This window comes from Equus quagga, unplaced genomic scaffold, assembly GCF_021613505.1.
Source record: "Equus quagga isolate Etosha38 unplaced genomic scaffold, UCLA_HA_Equagga_1.0 270_RagTag, whole genome shotgun sequence".
Lineage (NCBI taxonomy): Eukaryota > Metazoa > Chordata > Mammalia > Perissodactyla > Equidae > Equus > Equus quagga.
This window is the reverse complement of record NW_025799872.1, coordinates 607,250-626,210: the sequence shown is the minus strand read 5'-3', so window position 1 is coordinate 626,210 and position 18,961 is coordinate 607,250. Positions and strand designations below refer to the sequence as shown.

The window sequence follows — 18,961 nt, the reverse complement described above, 5'->3', positions numbered from 1 at the left end:
GGTGGGATCAGGGCCCTCGTGCACAGGGAGACAGCCTGGCGTCAGGAACGCTGCATTTAGCTACTTGCAGCTGTGCAGCTAGTGCCCCTCCCTCACGCCCAGAGAGAATTAACAGCATGCAATTCAGAAACCGGCATGTCTTATGTGTATCTTTCTGTGGAACTGCGTCTCTCGACTCACCCGTCCTGTTTGCTGAGGCGTGCTGCGGCCCGGGCCATTAGGGATGTGCACTTAGCAGAGATGCACAGTCCCCCTCGTCCAGGGCGGCATTTTGCTTTCTGTGCTTCTTTTTCGGAGCTGAGGAGCCCTTTTTCTGGTGTGTGCTGCCCCGCAAATGCCATTTCTGCAGTGGAGCCGGATTCCATTCTCCGACCCTCCAGTTAGACACTGGGGCTTGATGTCTCTGGACCGGATTGTGGCTCTCAGGAAAAGAAGGCCACTTGGCCTCTGAAGAGCAAGCTCCTGTTAGTGGGGAGCGGGCCCACTGCTGCCTGTTCTGTGCAAAGGGCGCACAGCCAGCAGGGCACACGTGGCTACACATCGTGGTTCCAGGCAGCTCTCCCTGCCCGCTGGCAGGAAAGCCCTGAAGCTTCCTACCCTCTGACTAACCAGGAACCCTGGGACTCACAACCAGAGGAGGGTGGGTCTGGATTTTCCCCCACATGAGAGAGGACCATCATGACCAGTGCTTAGCCGATTGGTGCCACAGCAGTGCTGGTCAACCACGGTCCCCATTACTCAGCCCTACTGTGTACTCTGACCCCCGACACGGCCACTCTTGGGGATAAGTTCTTTTGGTCCCCACTTCAGGCCTTGCAGGAGCACTGATCAAGTCTACTTCCAGCAGACACATATAAGAAACAATAGTTTCAAGACAATGGACCTCAGCAATGAAGGAACACGGTTCCTGACAAGCAGAAAACCAAAAGGGTGAGCCCCACCATTGCCCCGGCTCACTGCCTCAAGAGAGTTTCCATGCAGCAAGTGGGGGGACCCCAGGCGGGGTGCGGCAGTCTCCCGATGGAGGAGATGGAGCTGTGAGCCCAGAGAGCAAAAGGCAGCCAGGGTGCAACAGCACAGGGTTCTGAGAGAGAGAAAGCACAGAGAGAGAACCACCCAGTCAGAGGGGACCCTGAGCATTGAGCACACAACTTAGTGGAGTCAGTGTGGGAAAAAGCTTCCTGGGACTGGAAAAGACAGCTCAAAAGAATTAGAGAACAGCGCCAGCCCTCACACAAGGCCAAGAATAATGCCTGTTCCTACTCGCCTGACACAAGAACGCTCATAACTCACGGGGCACTGGGCAGAATGCTCAGGGAGGTGGTGCCTCTGTAGTGGGGAACAATGAGCCCTCGACTGATGGTGGCTCTGGACCCACCTGACAAATCATGAAAGCAAGACCTGAAAGGACTGAACTTCGATAAGTCTCTGCGTCCAGAAGACGGTCAGGAATATATATAGGAAAATACATACAGCACCCAGTGAGGTAAAATTCACAATCTCTGACATTGAATCAAAACTATCTGGCATACAAAGATGCAAGGAAACAAGATCTTACAGGAGAAGATCAATCACTCAATCAAAAATGACCCATAACTGTCACACGTGTTGAAATTAGTAGACAAAGATAGTAAAACAGTAATTCTAACTGTATTCTATACATTTAAAAAGGTAGGTAGAGACACGTGAAGATGTTAAAAACACCCAGGTGAATTATTAGGGATGAAAACTGCAATTGTGAGATGAAGAAGTACCTTGGACTAGATTAACATCAGATTAGAAATTGAAGAAGAAAAGATTAGTGAACATGAAGACAGAGCAACAAAAACTATCCAAAATGAAACTCAGATACAAAAGGTTTTGAAAGAATAGAGCATCAATAAGCTGTTGAGAAACTTCAAGAAGTTTAATTTATATGGAAGTGGGTATCCCCAAGGCACTGAGAAGGACAGAAATCATGTGAATAAATAATGCCTGAAAAATTTCCAATTTTGTTAATACGTACAAAAATTCACAAATCCAGGAAGTTCGATGAGACTTGAGCACAAGAAACACAAAGAAAACTGCATCAATGCACATCTTAATCCAATTTCTCAAAACCAGCGATAAAAAGAAAACACTAAACAAAGCCAGAGAGAAGAAGGCAGCAGATGCATGTAGGAGCAACACAGGGTGACAGCAGATTCCCTGCGGGAGGCCACGACGGGTGATAGCAGATCCCCTGCGGGAGGCCATGATGGGTGACAGCAGATCCCCCGTGGGAGGCCACGACGGGTGACAGCAGATCCCCCGTGGGAGGCCACGATGGGTGACAGCAGATCCCCCGCGGGAGGCCATGATGGGTGACAGCAGATTCCCGCGGAGGCCATGATGGGTGACAGCAGATTCCCCACAGGAGGCCACGACGGGTGACAGCATATACCCCACGGGAGGCCACGTGGGGAGACAGCAGATCCCCCGCGGGAGGCCACGCAGGTGAAGAGCAGATGGAGCCACGGCTTAAAGCAGGGAGAGAACAGCGTAGGTCCAGACCCGTATGCCAAGGACAATAGCTTTCAAAACCAGAGTCGAGACTTCTGGTTTCCAGTCTGCCATGCAAGGAGCTTGGAAGTTGTCACTCCATCCTAACAACAAGTAAAAAGCTGAAAAAATTGCAAATTAACAACTCTTCTTCGGTCTCTCAAGGAAGAGAGGTTGCAGGGCAAACCACTGCCCCCAAAACTGAAGAGAGAGACAGGCAGATAAAGAGAAGCACAACTTACCAGAGTGACAGCATTGTGGGAACCAGTGCTGGGCGGGAAAACCTAAACTCTAATTGGCAAATTGATGGAGGCTCAGTAACCCTCAGACAAGTCTGAGAGTTAAAAACTGTGAGGGACCCAGTCATCAGGACGCAGGGGTGACACACGTTTGCGAGTTTTACCTTCAGGAGCCCTACCGGGTTCTCATGGTGAAGGTTTGAGAAAAACCCCTCGTGCTGCCAGCAGAGGGAGAGGAAAAGGAACAATTGTGAAAACTTCCAGAGCATTCTGTTTTTCTTAACAAGACCATCCCTCAGGGGAAACTAGTTAACCAGAGCCTTACCTACAGGAGTTTTATCAGAACCTAACCAACCTGGGAGAAGGGAAATACCAACTCCAGCTCCCTCCAGCCCTCCTGTCCCACCCACGAGAGAGAAATTCCTAGAGGCACTTATGAGGCCACAGCCCCGTGCACAGGCGCACTAGAGACCCAGGTCCAATTAGGACTCTTGAGCACTTCCCAGCCCCACACCTCACCACCACATCACTAAAGCCCTAATTACAGCTGTCCCTTTACCTGGTACGTTGTGTCTGGCTTGCAGTAAAAAACAAGAAGGCATGCTAAAGGGAAAAACAGTTTGAAGAGGAAGACAGCACCAGATCCAGGCTCAGATATGGCAGAGAGGCTGGAATCGTCAGACCAGGAACTTAAAACAACTATGATTCCAACACTGAGGGCTCTAATGGAGAAAGCAGACAGCAGGCAAGAGCAGACAGGCAATGCAAGCAGTGAGATGGAAACGCTACGAAAGAATCAAAAAGAAACGCCAGAAATAAAGAAAACACACAGATACGAAGGATGCCTTTGACAGGCTCCTTAGTAGACTGGACACTGCCAAGGAAAGGATTACTGAGGGGAGGATATCAATAGAAATTTCTCAAACTGAAAAGGAAAGAGAAAAATCAGGAAAAAAAGGAACGGAATATCTAAGAAATGTGGGACCTTTATAAAAGGCCTGATGTGTGTAAAGGGAGCATCAGTAGAAGAGAGAGAAAAAGGAACATGCGAAATATTAGAAGAAATAGTGGCTGTGAATTTTCAAAAATAAATGACAACAACCTGCAGATCCAGGAGACTCAGAAAACACCAAGCAGGATAAATAGCAAAAACCCTGCACATAGGCATCACATTCAAACTATCAGAAATCAAAGAAACAGAGAAATCAGGAAAGAATTCAGAGGGGAAAGCACCTTAGCTACAGAGGGACAAGGATGTGAGTACAACAGACCTCTCTTCAGAAACCACGCAACCAAGGAGTGGATGGAATGTTAATGAGTCGAAACCAGAATTCTGTATCCTGTGAAATTATCCTTCAAAAGTAAAGGAGAAATAAGGACTTTCACAGAAAAACAAATGTTGAAGAGATTCGTTGCTGGCACACCAGCCTTGCAAGTACAGCAAAAGGAATTTTGTCAAACTGAAGGAAAGTGATACATGTCACCCCGAAGAAGAGCCACCCCCTTCCAGGAAACCTGGATTGAACAGGGAAAAACTGAGTCCACCGAAATCATGAAACTTGAGGCCTTCCAGTTCCACTGATTTCTCCTGAGTTGTTATGACTGGACTCTAGTCTCTCAGTTGTTGCTTTTGGGGAGACTCCTCAGTCCTGTGCCCCTGCCCCCTGGCATTGACCCGACACAGGGACAGAGGGAGCCTCAGAGCAGGGAGATTCCTGGGACCTTTGTAGTAGGACCAGGCTTCCGTGACTCAGGAGAATGAGCCTCACACAGAGACGGAGCCCCCCTCGTACCTGACACACTCAGGGGAGAAGGGAAATGTCGGAGCTCTAGATGACCCTCTAGGTGTGCTGTAGGGCCAGGTGGGCAGAGTGGCTCGAGCTCCAGTCTGCTGTCAGCCCATCTCACTTCCCCAGGGCACTCTGTAATAATATCATTTCTATCTGTGCAAAAGCAGAGTAAAGGTAGGTCACACTGCTTTCTAGAACCCAGCTGGCATCCCGTCCTCCAGCCATCTTGGTCAGTCCTGGTTGCCAGGCACTTGTTTGCATTGGAGACAGATCCCTCCATGGAGTTTCATGTGGTCAGTTGGGGCCCACAGGACACTGGCAATTGGAGGCAGAGCTGTGAGGCCCTTTGCAGACATGGAGGGCTGGCTGGTGGCCACTGAAATGGCTCCCTAGCTGGTCCTGGAGCAGCTGGGAGCTAACCTGCCTGTGATGAATGAAAGCTTGAGACACGTGCCAGGAGTCTCTGGGCTTCCCTGGGAGATCCTGGTATGTACTTCTGTGGTGGTGTGGATAGTGAGGAGTCGACATAGTTTAAGACGAGGAAAAGAGCTGCCCAGAAGGTGTTCTGCCTGGAGGAGCCTATGGGAAAGGCGTAGAGGAGACTGGACCAGTGACACAACCAGCGAAGCCTCATGTCGCCTGTCGGGGAGGCCAGCCCTCCACATTACAAACCTTCTCTCTGGCTATGCTGAATGGAAGTCTGAGCTGGTCTTCACTTGAGCATACTGTAGAATTTCTAAAAGAAACATGGAAAAGCCAGCCTCCTAAACTCTGCAGCTTAGAAGCATGATGGGATGATGGAGAACGACCTGGGAAGGAAATAACAGACGGTTCGAACGATAGCACTGACCTTCAGGAAAGTCCAGAACTACTCTGCTCGCCCAAGAAACTGCGAGATGGAAGCAGAGAACACAGGAAAATACGGAGGGGAGAGAAAGGGTGGAACTCCGAATGGCAAATGCAACAGGCCTGAGAGAGCCAGGAAGCCGATGGATGGCCCTGGGCCCAACCATGCTGAAGGTGATCCACGCACCTGAGCTCGTCAGGGGCGACAGGGCTGAGGGGGACTCGGAGGAGAGAGGGAGGCAAGCAGAAAGCAGTGACCACCATCCGCGTCAGAAGTCGATCAGAGGGTGTCACTGATGGTGGTAACTTTCATGGGCCCTGCAGCAGTCCTGCTGGGGACAGAGAATAACTATCCAGACGACTGTTGGAGGAAATCAGAAGACCGATGAGCTTACGAGACCAATAACGAGTCTCCCAACCGAGGAAGCATCTTTTCGGTTTGAAAATTCCCAGCTTGAAAGTGAGACTCAGAAGCTCCAAAGGAAGCTTCAAATACACCTGAATTATGTGAAGAATGTGTCCTGCAACTTGAGAAAAAAATCCCCTGAGGAGGAAACACTGCTTAGAAATCGAGAAGAAACATCCCGAAGCGAGCAGGAGCCTGAGGTCCACGCATCAGACCTGCACCATCTCCAAGAAGACGGCTGGAGACTGGGAGAGGGTCAGAGAGAACACTGCCTCCCACCAAAAGGAATCCTCTTGGGGCCGGCTACTGGTGTAGTGGTTAAGTTCGTGTGCTGAAAACAGCACTATTCACAATAGCCAAGACATGGAAACAATCCAAGTGCCCATCGACTGATGATTGCATAAAGAAGATGTGGTATATATATAACGGAATACTACTCAGCCAGAGAAAAGGACAAAATTACCCCATTTGCAACAACATGGAAGGACCTGAAGGGAATTACGCTAAGCAAAGTAAGCCAGACTAAGAAAGACAAACACCAGATTTCACTCATATGTGGACTATGAACAAACCCACAGACAAAGAGAGCAGTTCAGTGGTTAGCAGATGAAGGGGGGTGGGGGTGGGCACAGGGGGTGAAGGGGAGCACCTATGTGGTGACAGTCAAGAAATAATGTACAACTGAAATCTCACATTGATGTAAACTATTATGAACTCAATAAAAAAAAAACCACTAAAAAAATCCTCAAAAAGCCTGACATCAGGGGCCGACCCCATGGCCGAGTGGTTAGGTTCGTGCACTCCGCTGTGGTGGCTCAGGGTTTCGCCGGTTCAGGTCCTGGGCGTGGACATGGCACCACTCATCAGGCCATGTTGAGGTGGCATCCCATATGCCACAACTAGAAGGACCTACAACTGAAAATATACAACTACGTACTCGGGGGATTTGGGGAGAAAAAGAAGAAAAAAAGAGAAGATTGGCAACAGTTGTTAGCTCAGGTGCCAATCTTAGGGGAAAAAAAAGAGAGAAAGAACACATTCAGAAATCTACTATATTCATTTCTTAGTAGAATTTCTTTACAAAATTTCCAACATTAACAGGAATGCAAACCTTAGAAAAAATGCATTTCCTTTGACCCAGGAATTCCATTTCTAGAATTGTGTTCTAAAAAATCAGACCAGGGAATAATATTATAAATATACACATATTTACCACTAAATATTTTATAATAAAAAATGGAAAACAACCACTTACATGTCCCATATTCAGAGGTACATTAAATACTGCTTCGTATATCACCATACAATGTAGCTGCTTAAAAATTATGATCTAGATGTATAATTTTGACATGGAGTTTTTTTCCAAAATTTTATTATGTTGAAAAAATCATCTTATAAAACAGTGCACATAGCACGTGCTCGCGTGTGCACGGGTGTGCATGTACCATGGTTTTCAGTGACTGATCTAGATGATTAACTGACTAGCATCTAGCTGCCACATTAAAACTCTGCCGAGATGGACTTGGGGGAAGCTGCCTCACCTTTCGTTCACACCCAAGGCCATCACTGTCATCCACTGAGTGCCCATTCCGGGTGGGCCCGCATCAGCTCTGTGTGGTAGGCACTTTGACCCCTCCTGTGTCCCCTTCAGGACATAAGCCTGAAGACCAGAAGGAACCAGGCACAGCCGAAGGAAGAGCACTAAGACTTTCATTTTCAGTATGCAGATTTAATGTTAATAATTTCTTTCTTTTTTTTCTCTTTTAAGCTCAGAGCCTCACCTCTCAGCTGTGTCCGGTGGCCCTGTGTCTGGAGCCGCTACTTTTCAATGTCTACAGAAAATAAATCTACAGTCTCTCGCTTCGGGCAAGGGAAGAAGTGATCTCTGATGGCCTGTGTCGGGGGAGGGGTCAGGGCACCAGCCCCTGCTGGGGACTCTCAGCCGGCGCCGGGTTTCAGCCCCGGTGCTCTGTCTGCAGCGTTTGGGGCCTCGGTCCTGTGAGCACGCAGCTCTGCGAGGCCGCAGCTGTCTCCCCGACGGCTGCTCTGCAGCAAGCTCCTTAGCTTCCTCCACTCCGCTGAGCCAGTGCCTCTGCTCTGTGCACTCCTCCAAAACAACCCTGATCTGCCGATGCTTCCCATTTTCTTTATAGTCGTAGATTTAATATAGTTTTTACTCTGTTCTTCTAATTTTAGTGATGTCTCAGGAGGAAGAGGAGACGAAAATGTTTACTCTGTCTGGAATTTGAAAGAACTCGGTCAAAGAGTCTTTGTATACAGTCTGCTTTTGATTTTTTGGTTAGAAAAAGTAATAATTGTAGTATTCATTAATAAAGTTGTCTACATGTTCCAATGTAATTTGCAAAATATCCTATGATTATATTCAGTACAATATACAAAAACCAACACATTATGAAATGTTTTATTTCAGCACAGTTATTTGATCATTACACATTTTTGAAAGGCAGATATGAACAATATCAAGATAACTATTGGAACTGATTATTTTCCCCTTATGATTGATACAATTTGGTTGATAGCAATCTTTCTGGGAAAATTTTTCTGACATTTAAAAAACATAAACTAAAATTCTTAGATTTGTCTTATGCAAAATAAACATTTATTATTTCTGTTTATATTCTTTACTATTTTATTTATATTTAGTAATTAAATAATTTTTGTACTTCTCAGGATTCTTTAGAAAACAGAGGGCACACTCTTCTGGGATTTAGAAGAGAATTTCATGCAGGGCTTCTTTACTAAGGTGTGGGCAGGACTAGGGGACCAATAAAGGATGTTGAGGGATCCGGGGACTAGCGAGAGTGGGAAGCTGTTAATAAACTAGGCCTGAAAGGGCAAGGGCAGAAATGGTGTTATTGATCAGGGAGTGGGGGAGCTGTCTGGGGAGGGAGCTATTATCTCAGTGGGATTCAGGCCCGGCCAGGCAGGGAGGCAGTGGAGGTTTAAGTACCCTGGCATCTCTCTCCTTCTGCTCTCTGGCCTTCGCCCATTGACCTAACCCAACCAGAAGCATACAAAGCAGGAAAGCCATGTGATGCCATCCTCAGGAGTCAGCCTGATGCACTGAGCTAGGCAGCGAAGAACAGAGAATGAATGGAGCAAAGAGAGGCAAAAGCAGCACAGTTAACTACATTACAATATAAAACTGTTTGTGTGGACTTAATTTGGAGAAAAAAGAAAGATCTCAAATAAATAATCTAATTTTCCACTTCAAAGAAAGAACAAAATAAGCTCAAAGTTAGTAATAAGAAGGAAGTAAAGACCAGAGCAAAAATAAATGAAATAGAGACAAAAAGACAATAGAAAAGATGAATAGAACAAAGAGCTGTCTTTTTATTTTATTTTTTTGCTGAGGACGATTCGGCCTGAGCTAACAGCTGTTGCCAATCCTCCTCTTTTTGCTTGATGAAGATTCACCTTGAGCTAACATCCATGCCAGTCTTCCCCTATTTTGTATGTGGGTCGCTGCCACAGTATGGCCCCCAACAAGTGGTGTAGGTCTATGCCTGGGAACCAAACATGGGCTGCTGAAGCAGAGCATGCCAAACTTAACCACTAGGCTGTGGGGCCAGCCCCTAAGAGCTGTCTTTTTAAAAGATAAATAAAATTGACAAACCTTTACCTAGACTAAGAAAAAAGAGACAAGACTCAAATAAATAAAATCAGAAATGAGAGGAGACATTACAACTGATAACACAGAAATACAAAGGACTGTAAGAGAATACTATGAACAGTTATACACCAATGAATTAGATAACATAGAAGATTAACCTAGAAATGGATACATTCCCAGAAATATGCAGTCTATAAAGACTGAGTCATGAAGAAATAGAAAATCTGAACAGACCAATGATAAGTAAGGAGGTTGCATTGAATCAAAAACCTCCCAACAAAGAAAAATCCAGGACCAGATGGCTTCACTCGTGAATTCTACCAAAAATTTAAAGAAAAATTAACAGCAATCCTTCTCAAACTCTTCCCAAAAATTGAAGAGGGAACACTTCCAAATTCATTTTATGAGGCCAGCATTACCCTGATCCCAAAGCCAGACAAGAACACTACAAGAAAGAAAATTATGGGCCAGTATCTCTGATAAACATAGATGCAAAAATTCTCAATGACATACTAGCAAACCAAATCCAACATCACATTAAAAGGATCATACACCACGATCAAGTGGGATTTAACCCTGGGATGCAAGGATGGTTCAACATATGCAGATCAATAAATATGATACCCTATATTAACAAAATAAAGGATAAAAATCATATGATAATCTCAATAGATGCAGAAGCAGCATTTGACAAAAATCAACATCCTTTAATGATAAAATCTCTCAACAAATTAGGTATAGGTGGAATGTACCTCAGCATAATAAAGGCCATATATGATAAGCCCACAGCTAACGTTATACTCAATGGTGAAAAGCTAAAAGCTTTTCCTCTAGAAACATGACAAGAATGTCTACTCTTGCCACTTCTATTCAATATAGTACTAGAAATTCTAGCCAGAGCAGTTAGACAAGAAAACGAAATAAAAGACTTTCAAATCTGAAGGGAAGAAGTAAAATTGTCTGTTTGCAGATGACATGATTTTATCAATAGAAAACCCTAAAGATTCCACCAAAAGACTGTCAGAACTAATAAACAAATTCAGTAAAGTTGCAGTATACAAAATCAATATACAAAAATCAGTTGCAGGCCAGCCCCGTGGCTGAGGGGTTAAGTTTGCACACTTCGCTTCAGCGGCTCGGGGATCACTGGTTCCAATCTTGGGCGCCAAAATACACACCGCGTATCGAGCCATGCTGTGGCAGCATCCCACACAGAAGAACCGGAAGGGCTTACAACTAGGATAGACAACTATGTGCTGGGGCTTTGGGGAGGAAAATCAGTTACATTTTTATACACTAGCAACAAACTATTGAATGAGAAATTAAGAAAACAATCTCATTTACAATAGTGTCAAAAAGAATAAAGTACTCAGGAATAAATTTAACAAGGAGGAGAAAAATCTGTACACTGGAAACTATAAAACACTGATGAAAGAAAGTGAAGAATACACAAATAAGTGGAAAGTTATTGTGTGTTCATAGATTGGAAGAATTAATATTGTTAAAATATCCACACTACCCAAAATCAAGTCTAAATGGATTAAAGACCTGAACATAAGACCTGAAACTGAAACTCCTTTATTTATAAAGGATAAACTCCTTGACATTGTTCTTGGTAATGAGTTTTTGGACTTGACACCAAAAGCATAGTCAACAAAAGCAAAAATAAATAAGTGGGACTACATCAAACTAAAAAGCTTCTACACAGCAAAGGAAACCATCAACAAAATGAAAAGGCAGTCTGTGGAACAGGAGAAAATATTTGCAAACCACATATCCAATAAGGGGTTAATATCTAAAATACATGATCTTGAGCACCTTTTCATGTGCCTGTTGACCATTTATATGTCTTCTTTGGAAAAATGTCTATTCACGTCCTTTGCCTTTTCTTTAATTGGTTATTTATTTATATTGTTTGCTGTTGAGTTCTATGAGTTCCTTACATATTTTGGAAAGGAACACGTGGTGGTTCTGCTTGAAAAGAACCTATATTTACATATTTGAGATTTTATAAAGGAGATAGAAATTTTAACCTCTTCATAACTGAGGTAAAATAGAAATGTTCATATTTTTCTTTAAATACTTTCTCTCTATAGTATTAGCAACAAAATTTAAGGGAAAATCCAATTCTCAAGTCTATAACAATGCTAACCTTCCCATTTGATTTTGCTGAATTCTTTGACCTTCCAATTTGAAACTTAACAATCTCTTAGCAAAATTTTAGCATTGATTTTCTCTTACTACTTATGAAAGGTAGCATTTTTGGCAAAATGCCTTAAGTGTGTTAATAAAAATTCACTTTATTATTATTGTTATTGTCATATTTGGTGAAGCTACTTGGGGGTTAATCTTCTGGCCCCTACACTTGCAGATCTCCATAGAGCTCGGTGTGTGTTAAGTGCATGGAAGAAATTGAGAACTGGGTCTTTGGTTTATTTCTCAAATGCTCATTTGAATTGCCTTTGCTTAGTTCTCAAAGGTGGTTTCCCGGATCTCCATTCATGTGCACACTGCCGCCTCTCTCTCTTTGTGAATTTGGACAATCCATACCCCTACCGGCTCTTTGGTTTCCAAGGGTTCTGGTCCCTGAAGCATTGCTGCTTAGCAACAGGTTAACTGCTTCTGCCTTCCTTCGGGCTACAAAAGGGCCATCAGAACGTCCTGCACTCACCCCCGACGGCCGCAGACTCGCTTTCTCTGCTGGATCACTGACGTCAGGTTGCCCGCACCTACCCCGCGAAGGCTGCAGACCCGCTTTCCTGTGTTGGATTACTGACAGGCTGCATCATTCTGTCTGTCTTTAAACTGCAGCAAGATAGAAGATGTAGGTTTTAAAATCAACCATTTCTTATTAAAACCTGCATACTTGTTTGGCTTGATTTTACAACAATCTTTTTGCTTAAAAGGATTCCTTAATTGAAATAAGCTAAATCTTTTTACTCTACATTTAAACCAAAGAAAATAGACATGTTTTAAGCTGATTACAAAAACTCCTCCAAAATACCTTTTCTTAGTAAAATTTGCCTCATATAAATAGTATTTTGAATAAAGAGGGTAGTGACAAGTTAACCTTCATATATATTATATGAAATTTAAATATATAGCAGAAGAAGCCAATTTGGGATTAAAACATGCAGTACTATGATACTTTGAGAAATCAAAGACATGTAAAAAACTTCTCTAAGAAATACCCAAGTTCAGTTCTGTTGAGCCAGGGAGCAAGTGAAGTGAACGTAAAGTTGGCAGTTTCCCATTTAGTTATAAAAGACCATAACATCGCGGATTCTTCACCTGCCACACAAATTGTTCTAACCATCCCTGTTGTTGGAGAAGGAGAGAAAAAAGAATGCTGAAGCCGCTTGGGAAAACATTTGATTTCTCCCCAAAATAAAATAAACTCAAACAAATTTTATAAGATTTTAAAAGTTTTAGGACCTCTCATGCTCGCCAAGATAGAGCAAACACACTACAGCCTATTTCTCCCACTCATTACAGCTGAAATTTTTGAACAAAATTATATATCAACTCCCTGCAGACTCTGGAAAGTAAATAACGGTAGGCAAATTGGGCGGCGGGGTCAAAATTTACAGAAGTGACCTGTGCAAGAGTGAGGTTCTCAGGTTATTCTCTTAACTCTTCCAGCTTTGACATGAAAGGGGCCCCAGTCAGAGAACTCCCCAGCTGGCATGCGCACCAGAAACTCCAAGAAAAGCCCTCTCCTTCTGCCCAGAGGACCAGGAAAAAGGGTCCCTATGAGCCAAAGAGATTGCAGGGGGAAATCCCTGTGTGTTCTCTCACAAAATAGAGAGAGAGAGACATGGCATTTGATACAGATGGTACAGACGCAGATGTAGACATGGGCATAGATATGAAGACGTATGTGGCAGCCCCTCCTTATCCTTAGTTTCACTCTCCACAGTTTCAGTTACCCATGATCAACTGTGCTCCAAAAATATTAAATAGCAAATTCCAGAAATAAACAATTCATAAGTTTTAAATTGCACACTATTCTGAGTCGTGTGATGTCATCTCTCGCTGTCTGGCTCTGTCCTGCCCGGGACGTGAAACACCCCTTTGTCCAGCAGATCCACACTCTATGTGCTACCTACCCGTTAGCCCATTAGTTAGGAAAAAAGACAGTGTATATAGGGTTCCCTATTATCGGTAGTTTCAGGCAACCACTGGGGGTCCTGGAATGTATGCCCCGTGGATAAGGGGGCCTGCTGTATAGATACATCTTGCTGCTTTTTCTTTCTCAGCTCTGCTCAAGGGAGACTCCAGTCCTGGTCCTATAGAAAGGCAGGATTGGCAACAAAAACTCTGAGAAGTTCCTGTAAGCCAAGCAGTGTGTGTTGGGAAACCTTAGAGAAAGTGCTGGAGAGGGGACCTGCCTCTGCACATGAACTGGCTCAAGTCGTGGGCTCAGCTGAAGCCGCACACGCATGGACAGTCCCACAGAGGTGAACAAAAGCTTTGAAACCTGAGCTGTGTTGGAACCACCACCCACGGCAGGAGAGAGAGTTGCAGTCTGAGCCTAAGGGGAGTGACTGCCTGCTTAAAATCAGTGCTCTCCACAGGATTTCAACAGATTGCAGAGTCTGACAACATAACATTCAAAATGTCCAGGATACAATACAAAATTATTGGACACCCGAGGACTCAGGGAAATATGACCTATTCATATGGGAAAAGGCAATCAATATGTGTCAAGCCAAAAATGGCCCAGTTGTTGGATCATCAGACAAAATTTGAAAGCAGCTATTATAACCATGCTCATAAGATGAATAGAAAGATAGAAGTTCTTGGCAGAGACATAGAAGCTATAAAGATTCCAAGTGGGAATTTTAGAACTGAAAAATATAATTTCTGAAATTTAAAAAAAGGTAAGGGATGGGCTTCATAGCACAATGGAAATAACAGAAGACTCCGTGACTTGAACACAGATCAATAGAAATTAACCATTCTGAGGAATGCTGAGATAAAGGACAGAACAAAATGAAGGGAGCTTCAGGAATCTGAGAGGCAACATCAAAAGGCCTAAAAAGTCATCATTGGGTCACAGAAAGGGGAGGGGGAAATGAAGTGGGAAAAAATGTTTTGGAGGAATAATTACTGAAAATTTCCTAAATTTGGTGAACAATATAAATTTACAGGTTCAAGAAATGCTGCAACATCCAAACAAGATGCCCAGGATATTATAATCAAACTGCTGAAAATCAGAGATAAAAAACCTTGAAAGCAGCCAGGAAAAAAACACCACACTCAATGCAGGGAACAACAATTTGAATTACAGATAACGGCCAAAATCGAATCAAAAATCCAGTGGCCAGAACAGAGTGAATCACTATCTTTAAAGTGTTAACAGGAAAGAACCATCAATCCAGAACTGTATATTCAGTGCAAATCTTCTTGGCAAATATTCTTTGGTAGTTCTAAAATACGTCCACAAATCCACTGACAATCCTCCCTTCAAAAGCTGGAGCCTAGTTCCCCTCCTCTTGAGAGTGAGCCAGAACTAGGGATTCACGTCTAATGAGCAGCATATGGTAGAAACGACACTTTATGATTCTGAATTTTCAGTTACCAATTTAGTCGACACAGTTCCCCAACACCACAGATCAAATTTTGGTTACCTCAGTGTAGTAACTGTGAGTAATTGCATGAAGTTCTGTCTCGCTGAAACTGTGTGGGTGGCCCCACTCCACCCATCACACGTGAACAGCAGATGGCATCGTGCTCGGTGACTGATGACAGCACTTCTTGCAGAGTCTGTCGGTGACTGGGCACTGCACGCCTCTTAGCTCATGTGCACAGACAGCAAAGCATGTGGTTGCGTTGCCTCCTTGTCTCCAGTGATAAACCCACATGACAGTTTACAAAAGTGGTCATCCAAAGAGGGCATTGGCCAACAAGGATGAAAGTGCAGCGAAGAAATGGAAGCTGGAAACAATGAGAGTGAAATTCAAAGCAAACATAAATGGGGTCATCAAAGACAGAGCAACTGCACGAGCCAGACAGTCGAGACGTGCTGTCAAAGGAACCGAGTAAAGTGAATTTATCAAACAAGTGAGCAAAGTGGTTGTGACAAAAAGGACGAAGATGTCCCAGAGGAAGGGACACCGGCAAAAAAACTCCCATTAAAGGAACCTGGAGATATTTCATGACATTAGAAGCACAAAGGAGAAAACGTTGGAAGCTGATGCAAACTTAGAAAGGAGTACGATGAGTTGTGAAGTAAGTTATACCACTTACGAAGGCAGGTGCCGTTCACATGACTCGGTGAGTTTTTCACGAAGACTGAAAACAGTTTAATCTTGTGTTACTAATGTTTTTGATTGCAATGTACAAAATAAATATTAATTTTACTATTTTGCTCATTTCCTCACACATTTATAACCGACAATATGAGTTTTTGATGTTTTGATGAAAATTTCTAAAAGTCACAGAAAATCCTAACTTTACCCAGTGGTTATTATGGCTGCAGGGCACAGTTTCAGCTGGCACGGCCATTTTTACGGTCTGTCCTGCTGTGCAAAGCAAGGACTGTCTGTTTATGCTGGGAGACCCTGTGTGCTAAAATTCTAAAGAATTCTCTGGGGCATGTTTAGTTGTGCTTCAGCAGACTTGCGCTGGTTATCCTCTGACAGCAGCCCCGTCTTTCTCTGTTGGTGGCAGTTCCAGTGTCGATTCATTTCGAACGTGCTTCTGCTCTGCCTTGCACATGCAGCGCTGGGCACGTGTGTCTGCTCGTACACAGAATGGTGAGCCGCTTTCCAGGCCTCTCCTCTCCAGGATGACTCCCGGGCTCTCTGGCCCCCTGGGGTCTCTTTTCCTGGTGCTCTGGTTAGAAAGTCTCGGTTTCTCTCTGGTTGTTACCCGCCGACATGCCCCATGATTTTGCCAAAAGGAACTGCCCTCAGGCAAAATGAGGAGAGAAACAATAAACACGGATTCCCTCCACGTTCTTCAGAGAGGGTCGCATCCTCCTGCCTCCCCTGGCTGGAAGGACCGTTTTTCTCTCAGGGTTGAGATGACTGTGCCATCCCATTGGCTTCCGCAGGACTTCTCCATGGTTAGGGTCCACTTCAGGTTAAGGCTGAAAATAGATTAGAGAGAAAAAAAAGGGATTACTGCCAGACTCTCTGGCCCGCAGGAACCCTATTACCAGACCTTTTACGGAAAGTTCCAGCCTACTTTCCCACCAGCAGAGAGAGTTCTGGGTCCTCCACATCCTCATCAGCACTGGATAACACACTCGCTCTCTTAATTTCAGGAGTTCTAACAGATGTGTAGTAGGATCTCATTGCAGTTGGTTAAAAGCTTTATTGAGACATAATTCACATACAATTCACCCCAAGTGTACAATTAGGGTCTTGGTATATTACAATATTAATTTTTTTAATTGTGGCAAAATATATATCACATAAAATTTCCCATTTAGCTCTCTCTACATGTACAGTTGAGCAGCTTTAATTACATTCACAGTGTTGTGAAGCCATCACCACGATCCCGTTCCAACAGTTTTCACCACCTCAAACAGAAAGTGTACCATTAAGCAATGACTCCCCCTTCTCCCCTCCCACCAGCCCTAGTAACCTCTGATCTAATTTCTGTCTCTATGAATTTGCCTATTATTCACATTTCATATAAGAGGAATTATGTAACATTTATCCTTTTGTGTCTGGCTTATTTCACTTAGCATAACGTTTTCTAGGTTCATTCAGTACTTCATTCCTTTTTATGGCTGAATAGTATTCCATTGTATTTCTATGCACCTTTTATTAATCCATTCATCTGTTGATGGACATGTATTATTTCCATCTTTTGGCTATGGTGAATAATGCTACTATGAACATTGGCATATCTGTTTCAGTTCACACTTTGAATTCCTACAGGTAAACACATAGGAGTGGAATGCTGGGTCATATGGTAATTCTACTTTTAGCTTTTTGAGGAACCAACAAACCATTTTTCATAGTGGCTGCAGCATTTTATATTCCCATCAGCAACTTATGAGAGTTCAAGCTTCTCTACATCCTCATCAACACTTGCTATTTTCCATTTTAAAAATTGTAGCCATTCTAATGTGTGTATCTCACTGTGGGTTTGAATTGCATTTCCATAAAGACTAATGATGTTGAGCATCTTTTCATACTTATTGGCCACTTGTATGTCTTCTTTGGAGAATGTCTATTCAAATCCTTTACACAGTTTTGAATTGTGCTTGTTTTTTTGTTATTGAGGGGTAGGAGTTCTTATATATTCTGGATATTAATCCCTTGTCAGATATACAATTTAAAAATATTTTATCCCATTCCGTGAGTTGTCTTTACACTCTCCTCACACTGTTCTTTGATGTACAAAAGTTCTTAATTTTTATGAAGTCCAGTTCATCTATTTTTTCTTTTATTGCCTATGCTTTTGGTGTCATACTTAAGAAATCATTGCCTAATTCAGAGCCATAGCTTTTCACCTATGTTTTCTCCTAAGAGTTTCAGAGTTTTAATTCTTATGTTTAGGTCTTTGACCCATTTTGAGTTAATTCTTGTATATGGTATGAGGTAGAGGGCCAACTTCATTCTTTTGCGTGTGGATATGCAGTTTTCCTAGCACCATTTGTTGGAAAGACTGTCCTTTCTTCTTTGAATGGTCTTGGGACCCTTGTCAAAGACCAATTGTCCATTTAGGTGAGATTTTATTTCTGGGTTCTCCATTCTATTCCATGGGTCTATATGTCTATGCTTATGTCAGTACCACACTGTTTTGATTACTGTAGCTTTTTACTAAGTTCTGAAATTGAGAAGTCTGTGTCTTCCAACTTTGTTCTTTTTCAAGATTGATATGATGATTTGGAGTTCCTTGAGATTCCATTTGAATTTTAGGATAAGTTTTCTATTTCTGTAAAACTTGCCGTTGGCATTTTGATACAGGTTGCGTTGAATCTGTGGATCCCTTTGGGTAGTATTGTCCTCTTACTAATATTAAATCTTCCAATCCATGAACATGGCATGTCTTCTCATGTATTTAGGCTTTTTTAATCTCTTCCAGAAATGCTTCGTAGTATTTAGTATATGAGTCTTTTGCCTCCCAGGTTAAATTTATTCCTAAGTATTTTATTCTCTTTGATGTTATTTTAAATGGAATAAAAAAAATCCTTCTCAGATTGTTCATTGCAAGTATATAGACATGCAAATGATTTTTGTGCGTTGATTTTGTATTCCACAACTTTGCTGAATTCACTCATTAACTCGAACAATATTTTGGAGAATTCTTTAGGGTTTCCTATATATAAGATCATGTTGTCTGTGTAGAGAATTTCACTTCCTCCTTTCCAATTCGAATGCCTTTTATTTCTTTTTCTTGTCTGACTGCTCCAACTGTGACTTCCAGTACTATGTTGACTAGAAATGGTGAAAATAGGCAACTTGTCTCGTTCCTGATCTTAGAGGAAAAGCTTTCCGCCCTTCCCCATTGAGCATGATGTCAGCTGTGGGCTTGTCAAGTGGGTCTTCATTGTGTTTAGGAA

The 18,961-nt window shown here is 43.1% G+C and overlaps 1 long non-coding RNA gene across 5 annotated transcripts in view; it reads right to left on the bottom strand.

Annotated features, from left to right (window-relative positions):
* Positions 1-18,961, bottom strand: part of LOC124233911 (uncharacterized) — a 49,357-nt gene that overhangs the window by 6,797 nt on the left and 23,599 nt on the right. For 2 of the 5 annotated variants that reach the window (XR_006887177.1, XR_006887181.1), the window contains exon 3: positions 11,299-16,531. This is a non-coding gene — a long non-coding RNA (uncharacterized LOC124233911). Of the gene's footprint in view, positions 1-11,298; positions 16,532-18,961 lie in introns of those variants that run through there. The other 3 variants (XR_006887180.1, XR_006887179.1, XR_006887178.1) reach the window with 3 other exon arrangements.